Source organism: Odocoileus virginianus, chromosome 8, assembly GCF_023699985.2.
Source record: "Odocoileus virginianus isolate 20LAN1187 ecotype Illinois chromosome 8, Ovbor_1.2, whole genome shotgun sequence".
In the NCBI taxonomy this organism is placed as follows: domain Eukaryota; kingdom Metazoa; phylum Chordata; class Mammalia; order Artiodactyla; family Cervidae; genus Odocoileus; species Odocoileus virginianus.
The window spans coordinates 11,351,200-11,374,620 of NC_069681.1; the positions used below are offsets into that span (position 1 = coordinate 11,351,200).

The following is a 23,421-nucleotide window of genomic DNA, read 5'->3' on the forward strand; positions in this document are numbered from 1 at the left end:
GAAAACAATGACCATAGAGAAAATACACTTCATTAAAATAAAAAACTTTGAATTTAAAGAAAAATATATAAAGAATGTCTTCAAATAATCATCTAACAAAACCAGGCAAGCCGACACAGAAAGGTTATGGAAGTAAAGGTGTGGTTAGGAAGTTCATATATTTCAAAACCAAACACTACTGTTTTCCCAGTGAAATTGAAGATAAGTATATATACTATGAATAAGAGTTCAGGAGGGTTTGCAAGGGCTACTGTAGAAAATGAGAATTAAAACTGAACAGAGACTAGTAGAAGATTACTAGGTAGTAGAGAGTGTCTACCAAAGATCGCAGATTAAGTTTAGAAATGTTCTTAATCCCTAGGCCAGCAGAGTTCTCTGTAAGATGGAGTAAAGCCCGGGATTGATGCCCTCTAGGGTACATTGGGGGGCTTCCCAGGCGACAAGAGTGGTAATGAACCCACCTGCTGATGCAGGAAACACAGTGAGACCTGGGTTCGATCCCTCGGTTGGGAAGATCCCCTGGAGGAGGGCATGGCAACCCACTCCAGTATTCTTGCCTGGAGAATCCCGTGGACAGAAGAGCCTGGCAGGCTACAGTCTATGGGTTCACAGAGTCAGACATGACTGAGCGACTTAGCGCGCACGCAGGGCGTATTGGAGAGAAAGATAAAGGGGTTGTTGGATTTCAGGGATCGGTAACTCATCCATCTTCCTCCTCTGTGTTCTGTTTTTGAGTATAGAGTGTAAGGAATAAGGGATGACTTTATTAATGGCTGAACAGGATCCAGTAACCAGTAAATACAGAGCTTCCGATAAGTTGTTGGAGGCTCAAGGGCAAAATGTTGCTTATTCTTCCTTCCTCTGAAGGGAAGGTGGGGTGGGGTAATTAAGCTATCAGATTAACCACTTGCCTTCCCTGAGGAGTGAACCAGAATCTTCTCCCCTCCATGGAGACTCAAAGTGATGGTTGCAGATAAGAGTGTCCCCCTGACCAGGATCTAGAGTTTAATGTGAAAGAGGGTTCCAAAATTTAAGATTTGAAAGTAACTTCTGGTGAATTCTAGACCTAGGGTGTTGAACTGTATAAAGGGACTTGGAAAGCCTGGGTTTGGGAGAGGTTATTCAAATTGTTTGTGCAACTCTTTCTTGGACCTTCACCTGCATGCAGTGTCTCCTGTTGTACCTTTTCCTGGAATTTACTATTTTCTGCCTTTTTTAGTTCGGTACTTATGTTTTCATAACCTTATCCATAAATATTTGTTGATTTTAACGAATAAAATGAAAGTTTATTTGGGGAATGAGAAGACTTTTTTGTTGAATTATTTTCAGGAAATTTCTTGACTCATCCAAATGTTGTTTCTCAAGTTTGTTGAACCAGAAATGCGGAGACTAAAATGTTGGGTGGACTGCTTAGAATTTTATAGCAAGTCAGTTCAGTAGAACTTTGCAGGGTATAAAATGGAATAAGAGGTATGTTTTCAGGCAGTCATGGACAATCCTCCCTGTCTTTAAATATGTAAGTATTCCGCCTTCCTGGGTCACAGTGACTGCTGACTGATGCTGTTCTTTTGACCAGTGGGTGTCAGAGGTTAATGGTGTAGTTTGGTGAGTCCAGCAAATGGTCGAATTCTGCTTCCCTTCAGTCACTCCTCCTTGCCTTGAAGTCCCTAGGGATGATCTATCAACAAGGGACACACAGTAAATGGAAAATCTATAATTACCAAATGGAAAGTGGAAACGCTGCGCTTCACCCAGAAACCCAGTTGTCAAGCTCTCATAAAATGGGTTCTAGAGGGAGTGTTCTAACTCATTCTGTGGTTATGAGCGGGCATCACGGCTGGCTGGGGTTCAGCAGGGGAGTGCTGCAGGGAGTGGGGGGACACAGACCTCCCAAGGATGGTGTTAAGGGATCTGCAGGCATGGCTAAGACCTACCTACACGAAGACTGCTTTTAAATAGTCGTGTGCTCTCATGCCCGGAGTGAATAATTGTTTTGCTTTGGAGGTTGTTTAAATTGCCTCAGCTATTATATTAGTTTTCTTTTGCTTCCTAACAAATTGTCACAAATGTAGTGACTTAAAACAATGCTTATTTATAATCTTACAGTTTCTGTCAGTCTCATAAAATAGCTGGATTCTTCTGCGTCAGGTCTCATGATATTGAAATAGATAGATATGGTAAATTAAATACACACACACACACACACACACACACACACACATACCCTTTAATTACCTGTGTACTTAGTCACTCAGTGCTGTGTCCAACTCCTTGGGACCCCATAGACTGTAGACCACCAGGCTCCTTTGTCCATGGAATTTTCCAGGCAAGAATACAGGAGTGGGTTGCCATTTCCTCCTCCAGGGGATCTTCCCACCCCAGGGATCAAACCCACATCTCTTACGTCTCCTGCATTGGCAGGTGGATTCTTTACCACTAATGACACCACTTTGCGCTAATTTTTTTAAAAGATTTTTTTAAAAATGTGAACTGTTTTTAAAGTCTTTATTGAGTTTGTCACAGGATTGCTTCTTTTTTTGTGTTTTTGTTTTTTTGACCTTGAGGCATGTGGGATCTTAGCTCTCTGACCAGGGATCGAACCTGCACACCCTGCATTGAAAGGCAGAGTCTCAACCACTGGACCACCAGGGAAGTCCCACATTGGCCTAATTCTGACCTGTGTTTGGATTTCTGGTTTTACAAGTGTCTTCTGCTTTAGGCAGCAGCAACAAAATCTGCTAACGCTGTCAGTGATGTGATTGGGGAACAGAAAAGACCAATTCCTGACAGCCTTATTATATCTTATGAGTCCTTAGGTTAATGTTCACAATTAATCTGCAGTTTAAGTTCTACCACGACATTTTCTCTGACTATGGAATAAATAAAATTTTCCTAATGTTTTTGGTCTACTTTTAATCGTTCATTTTCTTCTTTATTTCATTGACATTTGCATAGTGTTCTGGAGTTTTACTTTCACGTTGACCTTTTTATCCTTAACACTACTGTGTTGTATGTGAATGTGCTCTTCTGATGCTAGACTGGAGAGCACTCCTTCCCCTGTGGTCCCACTCGGGCCCCCCAGGAAGGGATCGCAGTTCTCCTGATAGTTAACCCAGAGTGCTTTCCTGCCGTCTAGTCTTCTTTCTGTCTGCTTAGTCTTTGCCTCTGTTCTGTCTCTTCTCACATCCACTGCTCTCTTCATCTCTTGCTCACTAATCATGGCGTTTACAAACCCAGCTTCTATTGCTTTATTATTGAACCATAATTGCGTTGCAGTGTTCATTAGTTTCTGCTGTACAGCTAAGTGGATCAGCTGTGAGTATACACATACCAGGGCTTCCCCAGTGGTGCTAGTGGTAAAGAACCCACCTGTCAGTGCAGGAGATCTAAGAGACACAGGTTCGATCCCTGCGTGGGGAAGATCCCCGGGAAGAGGAAATGGCAACGCACTCCAGTGTTCTTGCCTGGAGAATCGCATGGACAGAGGAGCTTGGCAGGCTACGATCCCTGGGGTCGCAAAGAGCCAGACCCGACTGAAGCGACTTAGCACATACATGTATCCCCTGGGTATTAATACATCCCTTTCCTCTGGAGCCCCCTTCCTGTGCTCCCACTGCTGCAGGTCATCAAAGCCCTGATCTGAGTTCCTTGTGTTACAGGGCAGCTTCCCACCAGCTGTCTGTCTCCCACAATTGGTAGTGAATGTAAGTCAGCACCGCTCTTCCAATTCATCCCTCCCTCCCTGGCCCCCTCTGTGTCCACACATCCGTTCTCTACATCTGCAGCTCTTCCTGGAACTAGGTGATTTTCCCAGTTGCAGTGCTTAGACCCTGAGGTCAAACAGTCAGGGTTTGGGTTGGGGCTTGGCCATGTCTAGTTAGGTGGCGGTGGTGGTGGTGGATTAGTCGCTAAGTCATGTCTGACTCTTGGACCCCATGGACTGTACCCTTACAGGCTCCTCTGTCCATGGGGTTCTTCAGGCAAGAATACTGGAGTGGGTTGCCGTTTCCTTCTCCAGGGCTAGTTAGGTGACCTCGGACTAATTAGTTAACTGCCCTAAATCTCAGTATCCTTACCTTTGAAAGTGAAAAGTGAACGTGTTGGTCGCTTAGTTGTGTCCGACTCTTTTTGACCCCACTGACTATAGGCTGCCAGACTCCTCTGTCCATGAAATCTTCCAGGCAAGGATCTGGAGTGGGTAACCATTCCCTTCTCCAGGGGATCTTTCCGGCCCAGGTATCGAACTCTGGTCTTCAGCATTGTAGGCAGATTCTTTACTGTCTGAACCACCAGAGAAGTCCTACATGTTGGTGACTACTATTAATCATTCCCTTGAACTTAATTACCCCTTGATTCCTTTCACAAGTGTCAGTATTGCCAACTTTTAAAAGTTGGAGAATTTTGAAAGAGAATATGAACAAACTTTATCTTGAGAAAACATTCCATCCTGCCTGTCTCTCTGACATGTCGTGAAGATTTATTTCCACTTTTATCTCATATTATTAGGCAAAGGGGCCATTTTGTAATGAATGAAAATACAGTTGTTCCTTGTTGGTTAAATGTTCTTTGCTAAAGAAAAGCTTTTTAATGATTTGAAAGCCATCACAGTGGTGTGGTATACATCAGGCTTTCAAAGTGTACTGTTCAAATGACTGTTTTCTTTAAATTTTAATGAAGTTTAGGCTAAACCTTCAACAAAGGAGTCATCATTTTCAAAGAAATGATTCTATTGACGTTGCTGAAATTTCTTATGAAAGTTTGTAAAGAAAGCTTTTTTTTTTTTAAACAAAAAGAGGTACAGAGGTAATTTATTTAACTACCCTTAGCATTTTTAGTGAGTGATCTCCAAATGTGTTTCAGATCCCATGGCTATTTCACATCCGTGCCGGCTCACTCAGTTGTGTGGAAACAGATGCCATGCGGCAGCCCTTGTTTTTAGAACTAAGTGAGCACTGGAACAAAGAGTCCTTTTAGGTCTGGGTCACTTGCCATGATCGTGTAAATATGATCAAAAGTTGATTAGCATTAGATTATGATTCTTCTGATGAGGTTTTTAAAAGGAGACATAAAAGCAAACCAATAGAGAGAATACTCATAACGGCACATAAAGTGCTGAAAATTATGCTCCCATAGTACAGTCAAAATAAGCAGGCTGAGTTTTAATGGAAGGGAAGATATTTTTAAGAACTTATTTCTTTCATGTTTACTTTCTGTTTATCCTGTTTTCTCCTTAGCTTCCTCTCTGTTAATGTAATTCACTTCATCTTCTCTCTTAAGAGAGATGTCACGTCCTTTGAACCTAAGGAAGTGTCAGTTTACTTTTATCTATTAGCAGCACAATCTTTAGTTCGATGGAAGTAGCAAAAAGTTATTTTCTTTTTGTCATTTTTGAACGCCCATCACAAAACAGGTATTCAGATAAACAAGTTGATGTACAATCACTTGGAAAAGTAAGTTGCCTCCTTTATTAGATAACATTTAGTTTGCTGCATGGGGCTTCCCTGGTGGCTCAAATGGCAAAGAATCTGCCTGCAATGAAGGAGACTAGGGTTTGATCCTGAAGTTGGGAAGATCCCCTGGAGAATGGAAAGACTACCCAGTCCAGTATTCTGACCTGGAGAATCCCATGGACAGAGAAGCCTGGCGGGCTACAGTCCAAGGAGTCACAAAGAGTCAGACACGACTGAGCAAGTAATACTTTCACTTTTTTCAGTCTACTGTGTACGTCTTATCACTGTTTTATAAGATCACTGATCTCATCACTCATTCAATTTTGTATACCAGTCCTGTAATGCAGGTTCTAGTATGCTTCCCATTTACGGTGAGCAATCTGAGACAAAGAAGTTAACATCTACCGTGTCTGGGGTAAGGTTTGTACTTCTGTTCTGGCCGTGCTGCCTCTCTGTTGCGTGGGCAGGCTTCTCTGATTGCGGTGGGCAGACTTAGTTGCCCCGTGGCATGTGGGTCGCCTGACATACCCTTCTTCCCAGCGTGGGAAGGTGGATTCTTACTCACCGAACCCCCAGGGAAGTCCTTGATCTGTGCTCTTGAAAGCCTGCTCTTCTATCTCTGTCTCACAGAGTTTTAGACGAGTATGATTCAGATAGTATTCCTGTTATCGTGTTTTACATGTTCAGTTGTTTTTTCTTTTCCAGGTCAGTCATAGAGTCTCAGTGTTAACTCGATGTACAGTAGGCATTTGTGGTTCTACCACAAATTTAGAGCACTACATTTTATTGTGAGGGCTGCACTTTAAATAGAAAGGTCGATAACGAGGCAGGTAACTAATACTATAAAAAGCTAATTTTTTTTTTAAAGGGTCTGGGAATCATGGGATTGATTGACATTAAAGGGCACTTTTTATTTTAAAGACTTGGGAAAATGTGAGATCTGTTTAGTATTTGAAGGATTATTATGTATAAGAGGGCTCCCCAGGTGGCTCAGTGGTAAAGAATCTGTGTGCCAATGCAGGAGATGTGGGTTTGATCCCTGGGTTGGGAAGATCCCCTGGAGTAGGAAAAATGGCAGCCCACTCCAGTATTTTTGCCGGGGAAATCCCATGGACAGAGGAACCTGGCGGGCTACACAGTCCATAGGGTCACAAAGAGTTGGACAGGACTGAGCATCTGAGCACGCATTTATGTATAAGAAACAGCTGACAGGTTTGGTGTACAGGGCAAAGATTTATGGAGGGACAGTTTCAGCTCTACCCAAGGAGAGAACTTTCTATGTCATCTGATAGAACAGGCCTCTTGTGAGGTAGTGGCTCTGCCCATTATTAGAAATCTCTAGTCATTTGCTTCCATGTGATCTGGAAGGGGCCTTCAAGAAGAGAGTTCTCAGAGCAGACTCAGGTGCAGAGAGCTGAAGTGGCTTTCTCAAGGTTGGATGACTGATAGCTGTGCACAGCTAGGATAGAATTCAGAGCCTTCCGCCCTCGTGGTTTGTTGGGAGTAAGCAGGGGACAAGGGCTGTACAGATGGCTGGACTTCATGCTGGACAGTTTGCATACTCTGTCTCATAGCACAGAGCAAGAGCTAAGGGACCCTCCTCAAGACTGCTGTTGAAGAGACTATTTCATGGTGTGTGTATGTGGGTAGGGGCCAAGGAGATGGTGGAGCCTGAAATTTCCTTAGGCGCAAAGACTGTCTTCTTCCACCACCAAATCCCCAAGGCTAACACGGGGCCAGACACAGAAGGGAAAGACAATAAATATTTGTCGAATGAATGAAAGAATATGTCTTGTTGAAGGAGTGAATGATATTTGTAGACTCAAGTTTTTAGAAAGGTGTTATTTCAGGTTTTAGCCTAGAGAGCACAATTTCCTAATTTCTCCCCATGGTGTTAGATTATAATGTACCCATAAATATGTATATCCTTCTTTGACATCTGTACATTATGATTCAGACTTTTTATACCAATAATAAGCCTTACAAACATGATTCTCGCCTATGTTGATCATTGCAGTATTTCCACATAATTACTAGATGCCTGAAAGTAATGTTGATGAAAATATTTTAATGTTTATGTTGATGAAAATGTTTTCTTGTATTCTAAAGTGATACCATAGGCTTCCCTTGTAGCTCAGTTGGGAAAGAATCTGCCTGCAATGCAGGAGGCCCGGGTTCAATTCCAGGGTCGGGAAGATCCCCTGGAGAAGGAAGTGGTAACCCACTCCTGTATTCTTGCCTGGAAAATCTAATGGACAGAGGAGCCTGGCGGTCTAAAGTCCATAGGGTCACAAGAGTTGGACACAGCTTAGTGACTAAACCAGCACCACCACCAAAGTGATACCACATTAATGCAATTGGAGTGGCTATTGTTTTGCTTTTAAAATTGATTTATATACAGTTTAGGTTAGACTTTATATTATGATTCTGATGATTTTTACATTTTTTGAAATTTGTATTTGTTTTTCTGTAAAAGACACCAGGCCTTTAGAAATGAAATAGCATTGTTTCTGTGAGTGTATCATGTTAATCTTCTCATTGAGTGATATACATCTTTTCCAAGAGTATAACACAAATACTTTTTCACATTTTCATGAGCTCCCTTAAGCCACAGTCCTAGGAGTTAAGAAAACATTAGTCCTTTTGTAGCTAGACTAAAATGTTTGGAAATATGGTATGGGTGAGAGAACTGTACCTTTGTCTTTGTCTTAGTGAACATGAACCTTCCATGAACCTGTCAAATAGGTTAACCGAGGTCTCCACCTTCACTAGTAGCCTGCCATACATCTTTTAAGTGGACTTTCTGAAGTAAACCCTTGAGCATGTCCTTGAGTATCCTAGCAGCTCAGCAGCTCTGGGAACCTGGGCTTGGTTGCATAATCAGACCATCAATGTCCAGATGAGTTTCACAAGAGAACCTGTTGTTGTGTGAATAGATACCACTAAAAGGCTGGGAAGGTTCTCTGGTTGAGAGAACTGTGTCCCTGGAGATCCGGGCAGGGTACTGTGTTCAGTTGCTGTGCCTGGCATTTCCACCTGCCCCTTGCCCAGCACTGATCCACGGCTCAGGAGGAACATGGGGCTCGGGATCAGAATCCTGCAACCTGCACTGCAGGCTACACTCCCCCCAATTCTCCATTTTCAGAACTGCCCTTAGACATTCATTCATTCCTTTAGCAAATAGTCATCCAAAGCTTAGGAGCTTCCCTGGTGGCTGAGACGGTAAAGAATCTGCCTGCAGTGCAGGAGAGCTGGGTTTGATCCCCAGGTCAGGAAGATCCCCTGGAGAAATGAATGGCTACTCACCCCATTCTCCATGCATGGAGAATTCCATGGACAGAGCAGCCTGGCAGGCTACAGTCCATGGGGTTGCAAAGAGTCAGACACGACTGAGCAACTGACCCTATCAAAAAAGCTTACTGTATGTATCAGACACTGCTAGATTCTGGATACATATAGTGGTGAGTAAAAGAAACCGGCTGCTGATACTATATTTTGAAAAAGTTTAAAAGCCTCCAGGAGCAGGTCCCCATCTCTGAAGTATGTAGCCTTGGAATAGGGTTCTTGAGATACGAAAAACAATGAATTGCCTCCCAATTAGGTCCAGAAACTATGCTGTCCCAAAAGCTCAAGTTGCGGGAAAGAGAAGGATTAAAAAGACTCTTAAACCTTGAGGGCCAGACAGTTGAGGATTCCACAGACAGAAACCCTCTGGCGCCGCTTCTGCTTCTCTCTGCAGACGTGCACCCTGTACCAGTGTTTCTGTGGCCACAATGTGGTGACCACGTAGACCTGCTTATTCCTGCCCTAAACACCAGTGTTTCATGAGGCCTCTTCCCTGGGAAGACAGCCTCAGGGACCACGGGTTGGCCAGTGGACGACGTCCATCCGCATGGGAGGCCTGGCCTGTATCCTGGACGGTTGATCTTCGCGGTGCCCCCGCTGCACTGGAGCATCCAGTGAATGGCCGCAGTGCCACGCAGCCCCCCGTGCCTGAGCTGGTTGTAAATCTGCGTTTCAGTGATACGTTCCACATACGAGGTCTTTCCCAGGTTCCAGCTGGCTGGTGCTGAGCTGATGCTGCCTCTCACTGTGATCTTGGGAGCAGCAGCTGTAGCTGCACAGAAGTGAACTTCTGGATTGCATCTGCTCTCTTGAGAGATGCTGCGTGAAGACTGGCAAGGGTTGCCCAAGGTCTGAAAGAGCAGCCCCAGGCCCACCGGCCATCCAGCTCCACAGAGGCTTCGAAGGGGTGCAGACCATGCAGGAGATGCATTCACACTGCCAGCCTGGCCGCTCCACCAAGGCTCTTTTTGGAGAAAGGCTCTGGGGTTTATTTGGATATCTGTGGACTTGACATGGCTAAAGGCTCTTTAGTTCCATGCTCATTTAGGTTAGCCCTGACTTCTGATCTCCATTTGTGGTGCAGAATGGAGCCTTGAACCGTGTAAGAGACCAGATCCTGTCTCACAGAGGTACTGAAATAGAGGCCTAATATGGGAAAATAAATTACCAGCAATAAAAATGTTAAAAAAAAAAAAAAAGACCCAAACCATCATCAGTGTCTGGATCAAGCTTGCTCCTTGGAAAGGAAAGCTATGACAAAGCTAGACAGCATATTAAAAAGCAAAGACGTCGCTTTGCCGACAAAGGTCCCTCTAGTCACAGCTATGGTTTCTCCAGCAGTCATGTACAGATGTGAGAGTTGAGCCATAAAAAAGGCTGAGTGCCAAAGAATTGATGCATTTGAACTGTGGTGTTAGAGTTCCTTGGACTGCAAGGAGATCTAACCAGTCATTCCTAAAGGAAATCAATCCTGAATATTCATTGGAAGGACAGATGCTGAAGCTGAAGCTCTAGTACTTTGGCCACCTGATATGAAGAGCTGACTCATTGGAAAAGACCCTGATGCTGGGGAAGATTGAAGTCAGGAGGAGAAGGGGACGGCAGAGGATGAGATGGCTGGATGGCATCACTGACTTGATGGACATGAGTTTTAGCAAGCTCCAGGAGATGGTGATGGACAGGGAAGCCTGGCGTGCTGCAGTCCATGGGGTCTCAAAGAGTTGGACACGCCTTAAGAGATTGAACAGTGACAGCACTCAGCTAAAGATATCCTGTTATCCTGTGGTCTTCTGACTGAAGCAGCAGAATTGTGAAGGGTTCAGTGCCATGGAAGTTCTATCCTCGCTAGCTGAGCAGTCTTTCTAAGGAGTTTGATGTTCTACATCGCCCAGGAAGTCAGAATCTTTGGCACCCTTTTAAGAAATTAGAAACAGTTAAAAGCCACGGTGCTCAAACATCCCAGAAAATTCTAGAGATGTTTGCCATCCTGTGCCTTATGAGTTATCCAGGCCTCCTGCAGCCTTAAATCACTCTGATGGAGCCCAAGTGATACGCACACAGAAAGGGGTGCTTTGTCCATGACTCCTGGCCTTGTTGATGACTCTGGAATCTGGCCTTGCATTCATCCTGAAATGCTCTAAAAATTAAACATATCATTATGCTTTTCAGATTATGGCTCCACTAGACAATTTAAAATATCAAATGCTTATTTTTTTGAATATTAAAGTAATTTTAAGTTTACCTTGAATGTTAATGAAATGTTAAAACTTTCAGGTGGCTCTAGTGGTAAAGAACCCGCCTGCCAATGCAGGAGATGAAAGAGACACAGATTTGATCCCTGAGTCTGGGAGATCCCCTGGAGAAGGAAATGGCAACCCACTCCAGTGTTCTTGCCTGGAGAATCCCATGGACGGAGGAGCCTGATATGGGCTACAGCCCATGGGATCGCAGAGTCAGACCTGACTGAGTGACTGGGCACACACAGGAAAGCCTGTTTATTATTCTACAAGTTTTAAAAATTTAAGCTGTTTACAATATAAGTACGAAAAATAAATGATTATTCATTTCCAAAAGTTCTTTGGTCTGTCCGATAACCCACAATAAGGAGTCATGAGCACACACCTGGTACTTTTTAGTTTATAGCTTGCTTCATTATCTCATTTAACCCAGGAAGTAGTTCTTCCCCTCAGTGCATGAGGAGGTGAAGTTCAGAGAACTTAATTTTGTAAATTTATATAGCTAATGGGTAGGATGATTAATATTTAAAGTCTGTGATTCTTCCATGAGGATGAATAGCATATTACAATTTTATGAGTGCAAGAGCAGTGGTCAACATTTTAAATAGGATTTAGTTCAATCCAGACATTCTTACCTTACAAGTAATCCTCATTACCTTACAAGTGGAGAGAAGGATATGTAGACCAGTGTACCAGCTAGCAATGATTAGAGTGCTTGCTCATTGTCAATTTTTGTGTAGTCATTAGGTTAATTGTCTTTAATGGAAGAAAGAGGATTTCGCAATTTTGATTGCCCTCCGCATTGTGACAGGTCTCCAGTAACAATTTAATTTCCAACAAAAACATTGTTAAAAAAGAGATTTTTCAGTTCAGTCGTTTGTGCCTTAAATATTCTGTGGTCTCTGGACCCAGTGCTTTTAAACTTTGCATTCAGGGAAAGATGGGTTTATACTTAGGGAAGATAAATTACGGTCTAGTCAGCGACACATCAGAAAAAAAGACTTTCCTATGGACAACAGGCAGATGGAGTGCCAGGCGGTCGGAGATTTTTTTCCTGTTTGGTTTTGCTTGTTGTCACGCAGAAGACTTGCTGAGAGCAGATCTGAAGGCTTGTGGGTGGTCCTGGCACCTAGGCTGTGTCCACTGATGAGGGTTTATGAAGGATTGGACAGCTGTATAGGGTAGTTTCAGAAGTTTCTTGTAAGCTGCCCCCACTATGGGATTCAAGGCAGAAGATGGTCTTTAAATCTCGGAGAGAAGCAGATTATCATCAAGAAGCTGTTAAACAGAGCTGGCATCTTAGAGTGGAGGTGTGGCCATTAGATAACTCAGCCCTTGACATCAGGGCTTGGTTAGACCTGCTTCCAGCAAGAGTGAGTGATACCTTCCAGTGACCCAGACCCTGGACATGATCTAATGATGCTGTCTTTCTGGGTCCTTTGGTAGGCTGTCTAGTCTCTGAGACTGGGATGCTTTTGGACATTTCACTAAAGCTTTGTGATAATTTGCATGTGTATGTGCATGCTAATAGACTAAAGCCTGCCAGGATCCTCTGCCCACGGGATTCTCCAAGCAACAATACTGGAATGGGTTGCCATTTCCTTCTCCAGGGGGTCTTCCTGAGCCATGGATCAAACTGGTGTCTCTTACATCTCCTGCATTGCTAGGCACCACCTCGTAAGCCCTTGTAATAATCTAGCACAACCCTGTTAAGTATGAGCGTCTGATGGTGGGTAGTTAATGGGGTAGTGAGCAGAAGTCATATAGACCTGCTGCTAATATTTCAAGTGGAAAGAGTCACAGTATAGCATGTTTTGTCTGTATGTATGTTCCATATAGCTCATGTTTATGAGAGTTGAGTATTTGGCCTCTGTGGTCTGGCTTCTGCACAAACCTTGGCCATTTTCTCTCTCAGAATCCCAACATTGATTTTTCATAGTTGCTCAACAGTAGTGTTAGAACTTCCCTGTTTGTTAACCTCCTAATGTGAGAAAGGCTGTCTGGACAAAGCGGCAAATCCTTCTCCCTTTGCAGACCTTTGTAAGAATCCAGGGTGTTTTATTTTGTTTTTGTACAGATGAGGCATTGTTCCTATGACTTTGTTCTAGGTTTGGGTGGAAGCATGCCCACCAGCAAGGATTGACGTGGCTACGCAAAACGATTACTGAAAAGCTTCTAAAAAATTTTGACCCCAGGTTTAACACCATATGATCAAGATACATAACTTCCTGGGGTAGATTGTAAAGAATATTTTTTCAGGCTTTTGGAGTCATCAGTGCCTTTGCTGCTCACAGTGTCTAGAATTAGCAGAGGGAGTGAAATGTACTGTGGATGTGTGCAAAGACATATGTACAAGGATATTTATTGCACGCTGAAATAGGGAAAGATGGGAAACGACCCAAATGTGCAAATTAGAGGCTGGCTGAAATGAATGATGAAATTTGTCACTCAGTAGAGTGTTATACAATAATGAATAAGAATGATTCAATGAGCTCTCTCTGTAACAGTATACACCAGGGTATCCTTGGCGGTCCAGTGGTTGGGATCTGCCCTTCCAATGACACAGGTTCAGTTCCTGGTTGCAGAATGGGGTTCCCACATGCCACATGGCACAGCCAAAAAAAAAAAAAAGAAAAAATTAAATTAAAAAATATACACCAAACTCCCAAGTTTTATTCAGTGGGAAAAGCCAGCTGTGGAAAAGCATGTGTGTGTAAAATGCCACACTCTGTTTGCATGCACACGCTTACATTTAAACCTCAAAAGACCACATATTTGTTGTGTATGCAGAGAAGGTCTCTGAAGAGGTACATGGAAGCTTACAAATATTTCCATCAGGGAGGAAACTTAAAAATTTCTTATTCAAAAAATTTTAGATGCTATATGGGAGCCCTTTCTGATAGCTTCATATCAGATGCATTTGACAAGAGTGGTGGCTTTAATGTGTGCTTGCTCACATTAATCAGTTGTGTCTGACTCTGGGATCCCATGGACTGTAACCTGCTAGGCCCCTCTGTCTGTGGCATTTTCCAGGCAAGAATACTGGAGAGGATGGCCATTCCCTTCTCCAGAGGATCTTCCCAACCCAGGGATCAAACCCGAGTCTCTTGCCTCTCTTGAACTGGCAGGAGGGTTCTTTACCATTGCGCCAGATGGGTTTAGTAGGAAGCCCAAGTTGGACACCGCTAGAGTGTCAAGGAAACCATGATAGGGTGCCTATGAGACCGTCTGTAGTAGGAGGGAAGGAAGGGATGGATGAGAGATGATGTGGGAAAGGCCAGAGAACAATGCTGAAGGGAGAGGAGAAAACGAACTTAGAACTGTTGCATTTGGGAGGATTGGTATATAAATGTTACTTTTATTGAAGGATAGAAAATAAGACAGGCAGGTTTGTGTAAATTGGACATTGTGAGTTGAAATAATGGTAAGGCATCCTGGTGATCCTTAGGAGGCTATAGAGAGAGATGCTTTAAAAAGCTGTTAAAATAACATGAAATACTTTTGGGGGGCTATCATTTTCATGGCTCTTTTTCTAGCATATTCAGATATCTTCTCTATTCCTTACGTATGATTGTGTTGTAATGGAAATTTTAGATTTTAGAAACGTTTCAGTTTTGTGGTGACCAGTACAAATAAGATAATTACTTTGTTTTGACAGTTTCCATTGCCTATGTGTTCTGTACAAAGCAATTTGTGGTTACAAACCAAAAGAGCGTGTGCCCAGGGAATGAGGCTAATGCATTGTTCCAATCCCTAGTACAGTCTAAAAATATTAAATGAAGGGTAAAAGTTTTAATGTGTCCATTAACTAATACGCACTGCTAATTTTCAGCAGAAGTGTATGTGACGGCCTACATAAGTAATTTCTGAAATTACTGTGATCCTTGTTATTACAATTGATGCTGAACAAACAAAACGACCTTTCCGTTTCCTATGGACAGTGTAATACTTCAAGTACAGTGCTCTATGTGGTCGTTTTTGTTGTTGCTCATTTGCTATGTTGTGTCCGACTCTTTGCAACCCCATGGTCTGCAGCACGCCAGGCTCCCCGGTCCTTCACCATCTCCTGGAGTTTGCTCAGATTCATGTCCGTTGAGTTGATGGACATAAATCTTAGCTGTCTAACCATCTCATCCTCTGCTGCCCGCTTCTCATTTTACCTTCAATCTTTCCCAGCACCAGGGTCTTTTCCAGTGAGTTGGTTCTTTGAATCAGGTGGCCAAAGTATTGGAGCTTCAACTTCAACATCAGTCCTTCCAGTGAATATTTAGGTTTGATTTCCGTTAGGATTTCCTGGTTCTTCTCACTGTTTTGTTCTCCATAGATATCTGGTTTGCAGAGAGATCTGTCTATATTTGTAAATGAAATTATTATTATTTTACCAGCACCTTTCTGTGCTCATCTTTAAAGAATGTACAAGTATATACAGGATTGAGATATAACTGAAATATCCCTGATTATTTTTTAAGGGGAGAAAAAGGTAGCAGTTTGTACAGCCTTTTCTGTCTGTTCTTCTAGGATAATGCCAGTAAATTATTTGATGTTCCTTCATTCTCTAGGAGATGGCTAGGAAAGCAGACCGAATTTAGTTTCAAATCCTACATGTGCATTGTGACCTTGGGCAGGTTACAAACCTCTTTGGGTCTTAGGTTCGTCAAGTGTAAAATGGTTTGCTCCTTTTTGAGCTCTGTGGATGAAATCTGATACAATATGATATGTGATATAATATGATATATGCTGGGCTTCTCAGGTGGCACAGTGGGAAAGAATTTGCCTGCCAGTGCAGGAGATGAGGGTTCTATCCCTGGGTCGGGAAGATCCTCTAAAGGAGGAAATGGTAACCCACTCCAGTATACTTGCCTGGAGAATCCCAAGGACAGAGGAGCTTGGCGGGCTACAGTCTATGGGGTCACAAAGAGCTGGACACGACTAAGCGTGCACACATATGGTATATGCTATATGATCTATGAAGTGATGTATGATATGATATATTTTAGTCCTGGCCTGTTATAATTCCTCCGTAAATGGTCAGTCTTAGTATTTTGGACTTTAAACTGATTTTCATTCCAAGTGTGAAAGCCGGAGTCATCTGAACTGCTGTCCCATTATCACTCTTCACAGCTGGTCGCCACGTCCCATTAGTGCTGCCTCTGGAAAGCTGTTAAACCCTTCCCCATCTCTGCTGTCTGTTCTGGACCACTCCTCTCTGTAGCAGCCCTCCGCCACCCTGAGCTCAGACCCTGTCTTGTCTTGCCTACAGTTTCAGAAGAGCCTTCTCCCCTGTCTCCTGCCCACCCGGCTGACCCGCTGCATTGCTGCCAGAGTTCTCTTTCTAAGATAAAGGGTTCACCCCCTTCCTTGCTTACAGCCCTTCTGTAGCGCTCTGTCCCTGGGGGTCAAAGCCAGACTCCTGAGCATGGCTGAAAGCTTTTCATAACTACCTTGGGCTTCTCTTTGTTCTTCCACCTGTGATTGGCCTATCACACCACTTACAGTACTGGTTCTTACCTTGACCTGTCTTCATCTCTGTGGTTTGTGTGTCCCTTTATTGGCAATAACCCTCCCTCCCCATAGAAATGCACTCAAAATCTTAACTTGAAAAAAAAAGCACTTAATGGGACAGTTGGGGAAATTTTGACCACCGACTGATTATAAAATGATAGTAAGGAATTATTAAATTTTCTTTTAGATGTGAAAAATAATCTTAGTTTCATCCTTAAATGCTTGAATATCAGCCCCCTGCTGCATCAGTCTTGGTCATTTGCCAAAGTTTCACTGTATTCTAGTTGCACCCTGGGTTCTGAGAGCATAGATAAGGGTCCAGATCTTGAGGGATCTTGAAGTCAGGTCACATGGTCTAGGAGATGGCAGGAACTGACTGTACTGAAACCATGTTTACTTATCCGTGTTCCTCGTTGTTCTGTGAGCCCCTTGAGAATGGAGTATTTCATTTCTTTGTCTCCAGGGCTGCAATATTGCTTGGCATAAAATAGGCACTCCTTACATTTTCTAGTGACTCAGTGAGTAATTTGATGGATGGATTCAAATAGACAGGGTAAGTTTTTAAATGATCACAATAGATAGTCTTTAGCACTTTCCTCATAATCTTATAGCTCATCTAACCCATTATCTTTGCCCATTGCTTAATACATTAATACGCTCTGTGCTACACTTGCTTTCGATTTTTATTTTTTTATTATTTATTTATGTTGTATGTGTGTGTGTTTGACTTTTAGAATACACTTGTGCAACAGACATGAAGTGGGTGGAGTCAGGAAACAGTCAGATGTTATTCTCTGAATGGAGAAAAGTGCTGTAAAGGTGGAGAGTGAAAGTAGAGACCTTAGATAAGGTTATCAGGGAAGTTCAGTTCAGTTCAATAGCTCAGTTGTGTCTGATTCTTTGTGACCGCATGGACTGCAACACGCCAGGCTTCCCTGTCCATCACCAACTCCTGGATCTTGCTCAAATTCATGTCCATCGAGTCGGTGATGCCATTCAACCATCTCATCTTCTGTCGTCCCCTTCTCCTTCTGCCTTCAATCTTTCCCAGCATCAGGTCTTTTCTAGTGAGTGCATTCTTCACAGCAGGTGGCCAAAGTATTGGAGTTTCAGCTTCAGCATCAGTCCTTCCAATGAACACCCAGGACTGATCTCCTTTAGGATGGACTGGTTCGATCTCCTTGCAGTCCAAGGGACTCTCATGAGTCTTCTCCAACACCACAGTTCAAAAGCATCAATCCTTTGGTGCTCAGCTTTCTTTGTAGTCCAATCTCACATCCATACATGACCACTGGAAAAACCATAGCTTTGACTAGACAGACCTTTGTCGGCAAAGTAATGTCTCTGCTTTTTAATATGCTGTCTAGGTTTGTCATAGCTTTCCTTCCAAGGAGCAAGTGTCTTTTAATTTCATGGCTGCAGTCACAATCTGCAGTGACTTTGGAGCCCCCTAAAATAAAGTCTGTCACTGTTTCCATTGTTCCACCATCTATTTGCCATGAAGTGATGGGACCTGATGCCATGATCTTCGTTTTTTAAATGTTGAGTTTTAAGCCAGATTTTTCACTCTCCTCTTTCACTTTCATCAAGAGTTCTTTGGTTCTTCTCTTCTCTTTCTGCCATAAGGGTGGTGTCATCTGCATATCTGAGGTTATTGATATTTCTCCTGGCAATCTTGATTCCAGCTTGTGCTTCATCCAGCCCGGCATTTTGCATGATGTACTCTGCATATAAGTTAAGTAAGCAGGGTGACAATATACAGCCTCGACGTACTCCTTTTCCAATTTGGAACCAGTCTGGTGTTCCATGCCTGGTTCTGACTATTGCTTCTTGACCTGCATACAGGTTTCTCAGGTGGCAGGTTAGGTGGTCTGGTATTCCCATCTCTTTAAGAATTTTCCACAGCTTGTTGTGGTCTACATAGTCAAAGGCTTTGGCTTAGTCAGTAAAGCAGAAGTAGATGTTTTTCTGGAACTCTTACGGATGTTGTCAATTTGATCTCTGGTTCCTCTGCCTTTTCTAAATTCAGCTTGAATATCTGGAAGCTCACGGTTCACATACTGTTGAAGCCTGACTTGGAGAATTTTGAGCATTACTTTGCTAGTGTGTGAGATGAATGCAGTTGTGTGGTAGTTTGAACATTCTTTGGCATTGCCTTCTTTGGGATTGGAATGAAAACTACCTTTTCCAGTCCCATGGCCACTGCTGAGTTTTCCAAATTTGCTGGCATATTGAGTGCAGCACTTTCACAGCATCATCTTTTAGGATTTGAAATAGCTCAACTGGAATTCCATCACCTCCGCTAGCTTTGTTCACAGTGATGCTTCCTAAGGCCCACTTGACTTCTCATTCCAGGATGTCTGGCTCTAGGTGAACCCAGATGCCTAGAAGCCAGGTGAACTCAGAAAGTTATTCAAGTCTGTTTTTCAGACACTTGGGTGTTGGACGTATGGGGAACTTGTGAACACTAAGCAAACTGTATAGAAGTACACAGCTGATTGGTGTGGCCTGGCTTTCGGTTCTGAATTCTTCTAATTCCCTTTGGTAATTGTGATATAGGTTTGCTTTTTACTGGCAGTGTAAGTATTAATTGACTTTGGTCTCCTCTTAGAATGATGATCAGTGATTTTTAGATTTTTTAGAAACCAATTTTGGTGAACCAAGTATATTTTAGGTACTATTATATAGTTAAGTTATAGCTTAATTATTTTGAAAATTTTTATAGGAAATATTTTTTTGTTATTGCTAATCTGAAATTTTCTTCATCTTAAGCCTTTTGTTTTCTGTTGACATAATTGTTTTGTTAACAGTTGGTTCCTTAGAGTTGAATATCTCAGTTTATAGCACAAGAGAGTTCAATTTCAGCAGCTGAGAAACAGGCTCTTCTTGTCTGGCTTAACAAGAAAAAGAGGTTGTGATATGAAGCTGGACGTTCTGACTGTACACTCTGGCTCTCCTACTTAACAAGTTTAAATAGGAGATTTTAAACAAGTTAAATTTATTTTTACCTATCATGTCAGCCAGCTAGCTAAATATCTGGATGATTAAATGAGATAATGTATGTGACCTTACTGACAGTAAGGTACTCTGAAAAATGTAAGATGCTGCAGGAGTAATCATTCTGTCTGTTAACATGAAAGTGAAAGTGTTGTCTGAGTCTTTGTGACCCCATGGGCTGTAGCCCGCTAGGCTTCTCTGACAATGGGATTTCCCAGGCAAGAATAATGGAGTGAGTTATCATTCCCTTTTCCAGGGGGTCTTCCCGATCCAGGGATCAGACCTGGTCGGAGCCACCAGGGAAATCCATTTGTCAACATAAGAGCCTCCTATTTTTTAAAACCTTTTTATTTTGTATTAGTGTAGAGCCAGTTAACGATGTTGTGATAGTTTCAGGTGAATAGTGAAGGGACTTAGCCATATATGCACATGTATCTATTCCCCTGTGAACTCCCCTCCCATCCAGGCTGCCACATAACATTGGGCAGAGTTTCCATGTGAAGAGCCTACTATTTTTAAGGAACTTAATTATTAATCCCTTTGAAGAGAAGTTGTTTGCATCCATGGATACTAATTAAAATTATGAATATAATAAAATATACTAGGGATGTCATTTATTTATCAGTTCATTATTACAATATCAAAAGTTACAACTATATATTTATTTTGTGGGTGTGGTGAGCTAATAATGAACCCTGAAGATGTTTACACCCTAATTGCTGTGACCTGTGAACATCACTTTCTATGGCAACAGAGACTCCCTAGTTGTGATTATGTTAAGGATACTGAGATGAGGTTATCCTGGATTATTGGAGTGGGCCCAGTGTAATCACCTGGGTCCTTGTAAGAGGGAGGCAAGAGGAATGGAGTCAGAGAAGAAGATGGTTGAAATGATGCGATAAAGGAAGGCACCATGAGCCAAGGAATGCAGGCAGCCTCTAGAAACCGAAAAAAAAAAAAAGAAAAAAAAAAAAACAACCCAGAAAATAGATTCTTCCTACAGCCTCCAGAAGGAATGTAGCCCTTCAACACCTTTGATTTCAAACTCCTGTCACAACTATATGGGAATCCTTTGTTATAGCAGCAATAGCAAACTAATACAGTAGGAATTGCCTGACCTTAATAATTGTACTTCCCAGGTGGCTCACTGGTAAAGAAGCCTGCCAACGCAGGAGATGCAGGAGACGTGGGTTCAATCCCTGGGTCGGGAAGATTCCCTGGAGAAGGAAATGGCAACTGGATCCAGTATTCATGCCAGGAAAAACCCTATGGACAGAGGAGCCTGGCGGGCTACAGTCCAGGGGGTCGTGAAAGAATTGGATGTGACTTGATATAATTAAACAACGGCATTAGTAATTATAGGTCATTTGAGTTATAAGAGACTATTAATACTAACTTAGATGCAAACTTTCTTTGTTTTCAAAGAAACAGTGGTTTGTCATTATACAACTAACTTATGTATGTAAATGATACAAAGGAAATCCCAACAAGGAACACTTTCATAGCTTTCCTTAATAGCCTCCATGAAGCCTTCGCCTTGTCTTGTTTTCCGGGGATAGCAGGTCATCCAGGGAAGCATGGCTTCAGGGGTACTGTCTTTACAGTTTCACTGAGTCCCCTCCTTGACTCTCTAGTGAACCGAATGCTTCTAGGAAGTGACAGAACAATTATCCTGAAGCAAAGCCTGAAAGACAACATTCCCATAAAGATGTTAAATGCACTGCTTTCTTTTACAGTTTTTGTATGGATTCTGGGACTATATGAATTGCTCCTTTGAAAAACATTTAGATTCTGGCAGCTTACCAAAGTCTCTATTTTGTAGTGTTAATATTTTATTGTTTTTCAAGAAAATTTTGATTCTTGAGTATTTTAGATTCTTTAAAAGTGAAGGGAAACTGATTTTTAGAATGTGAGATCCTGTGGAAATACTAGATATGTAGAGAGAATATTGGTACTGATAGCATTGAAGTCTGTGGTTCTTTTTTCAGGGGAACAGGTACCAGAATTTATATCATTTATATTTGACATTCTAAGGCAATTTAAAAAATCCAACAGTAGGTTATAAAGAAAATCAAATTAGCATGGAAAATGACATTGTTATGAAGCCATGATTCCCTGTATCAAGTTTTGTGACCTACAGGCTTAATCTTAAGCAGAATCATTGAAGCTCACGAATTCTATGGGAGCAGGATTTACACAGCTCTCTGTAGCGTATTTTATCCCACCCCGTCTCCATCAGTAATCAGAAGTCTTGCTTCATTAGATTCTGTGGACATTTTGGGTCACTTGAGCAAGGCAACCACACTGCTCATCTAATTTGAGTTTGGTATGGGAGAAGGAGGGCTTCCCTGGTGGCATAGTGGTAGAGAACCTTCCTGCAACGCAGGAGACCCGGGTTCGATCCCTGGGTTGAGACGATTCCCCTGGAGGAAGGCGTGGCAACCCGCTCCAGTGTTCTTGCCTGGAGAATCCCCATGGACGGAAGAGCCTGTGGGGCTGCAGTCTGTGGGGTCACACAGACTCAGACGTGACTGAAGCCACTCAGAGGAGCAGCAGCGTGGGAGAAGGGAGTGGGAGGTCAGACGCCTGTGTCCAGGTGGGTGTGGCCTGCAAGCTGAGATTTAAGACTCCCACATCCCTTGCCTTCTCATTTCCTTAAAGAGTTTTGCTTGGGGTTCCCAAATGCTTGGTACTTTTTTTTTTAATCCAGACTCAGAATAACTGTGATGAACCCCCACATCCTCATTGCCTCGCTCTTACTGCCATCTAGATGTTGCCACACTTGATTTATCTATCACAGATCTTTCTCATTGTTGTATTGACCCTTCATTCTTTAGTAGGCATCCCTCAAAATTTAGTTGCCAGATTTTAACTCTGCCCATTTTCCATCTTTCTTCTCAAACAAAACCTGGGTGTGCAGAAGCTGTGAAAGAGAAAGAGATACTGAGTTGACCATAGTTACTTAGTTCAGTGTTTTACAGTGGAGGAATAATTTTTTTTTTTTAATTTGCTGTAACACTTTTTAAACCCCTCATATAGAAAGTAGGGGGCTTCCCTGGTTGCTCAGCTGGTAAAGAATCTGCCTGCAATGCAGGAGACCCTGGTTCAATTCCTGGGTCGGGAAGATCCCTTGGAGAAGGATAAGCTCCCCACTCCAGTCTTCATGGGTTTCCCTGGGGGCTCAGATGGTACAGAATCCGCCTGCAATGCAGGAGACCTGGGTTCAGTCCCTGGGTTGGGAAGATCCCTTGGAGGAGGGCATGGCAGCCTACTCTAGTATTCTTGCCTGGAGAATCCCCATGGACAGAGGAGCCTGGCGGGCTACAGTCCACAGGGTTGCAGAGTTGGACACGGCTGAAGCCACTTAGCATAGCACAGCAGCACATCCAACCCCTCAGAAAAATTGCTTTTTAGATCAGTATTTGTCATCTTAGAAAACCAGTGGGGCTAAAGCAACTATGATAAAAGAGGGAAGCACTGACCTTAGAAGGCAAAGGTGCCAGAGTTTGTGTAGGATTTGCAAACTCAGTGCCTCTAGGGACCAACAGGGTATGGAGTGGTCAGCTGAAGAAAATAGGTTTGAGCTGCTTGTATTGTGATGAGCAAGGACCCTGTCTAATACGATAGATATTAACTTGTTGTTTCACAACACAGCACTTCAGTGGTCAACAGGATGGCCAAACAAAAACCTTGAAGATCACCATTTGGTAACTAATGTTGTATCACGTGGGGTGCTGAAGGTGGTGGGCTGTTACATATGAGTGAGTGAGTAATCATCACTCAGTCGTGTCCGACTCTTTGCACGCTCATGGACGGTAGCCTGCCAGGCTCATCTGTCCATGAAATTCTCCAGGTAAGAATACTGGAGTGGGTTGCCATTTCCTTCTCCA

The 23,421-nt window shown here is 42.8% G+C and overlaps 1 protein-coding gene across 9 annotated transcripts in view; it reads left to right on the plus strand.

Annotated features, from left to right (window-relative positions):
- The window catches only part of DGKH (diacylglycerol kinase eta), a 210,459-nt gene that overhangs the window by 95,153 nt on the left and 91,885 nt on the right, over positions 1–23,421 (plus strand). Inside the window, exon 1 of one of the 9 annotated variants that reach the window (XM_020905935.2) lies at positions 6,778–6,883. The exons of 7 other annotated variants lie outside the window; for them this stretch is intronic. The gene's annotated coding sequence lies outside the window, so the exon portion shown is untranslated. Of the gene's footprint in view, positions 1–6,777; positions 6,884–23,421 lie in introns of those variants that run through there. One more of the 9 variants, XM_020905937.2, reaches the window with a different exon arrangement.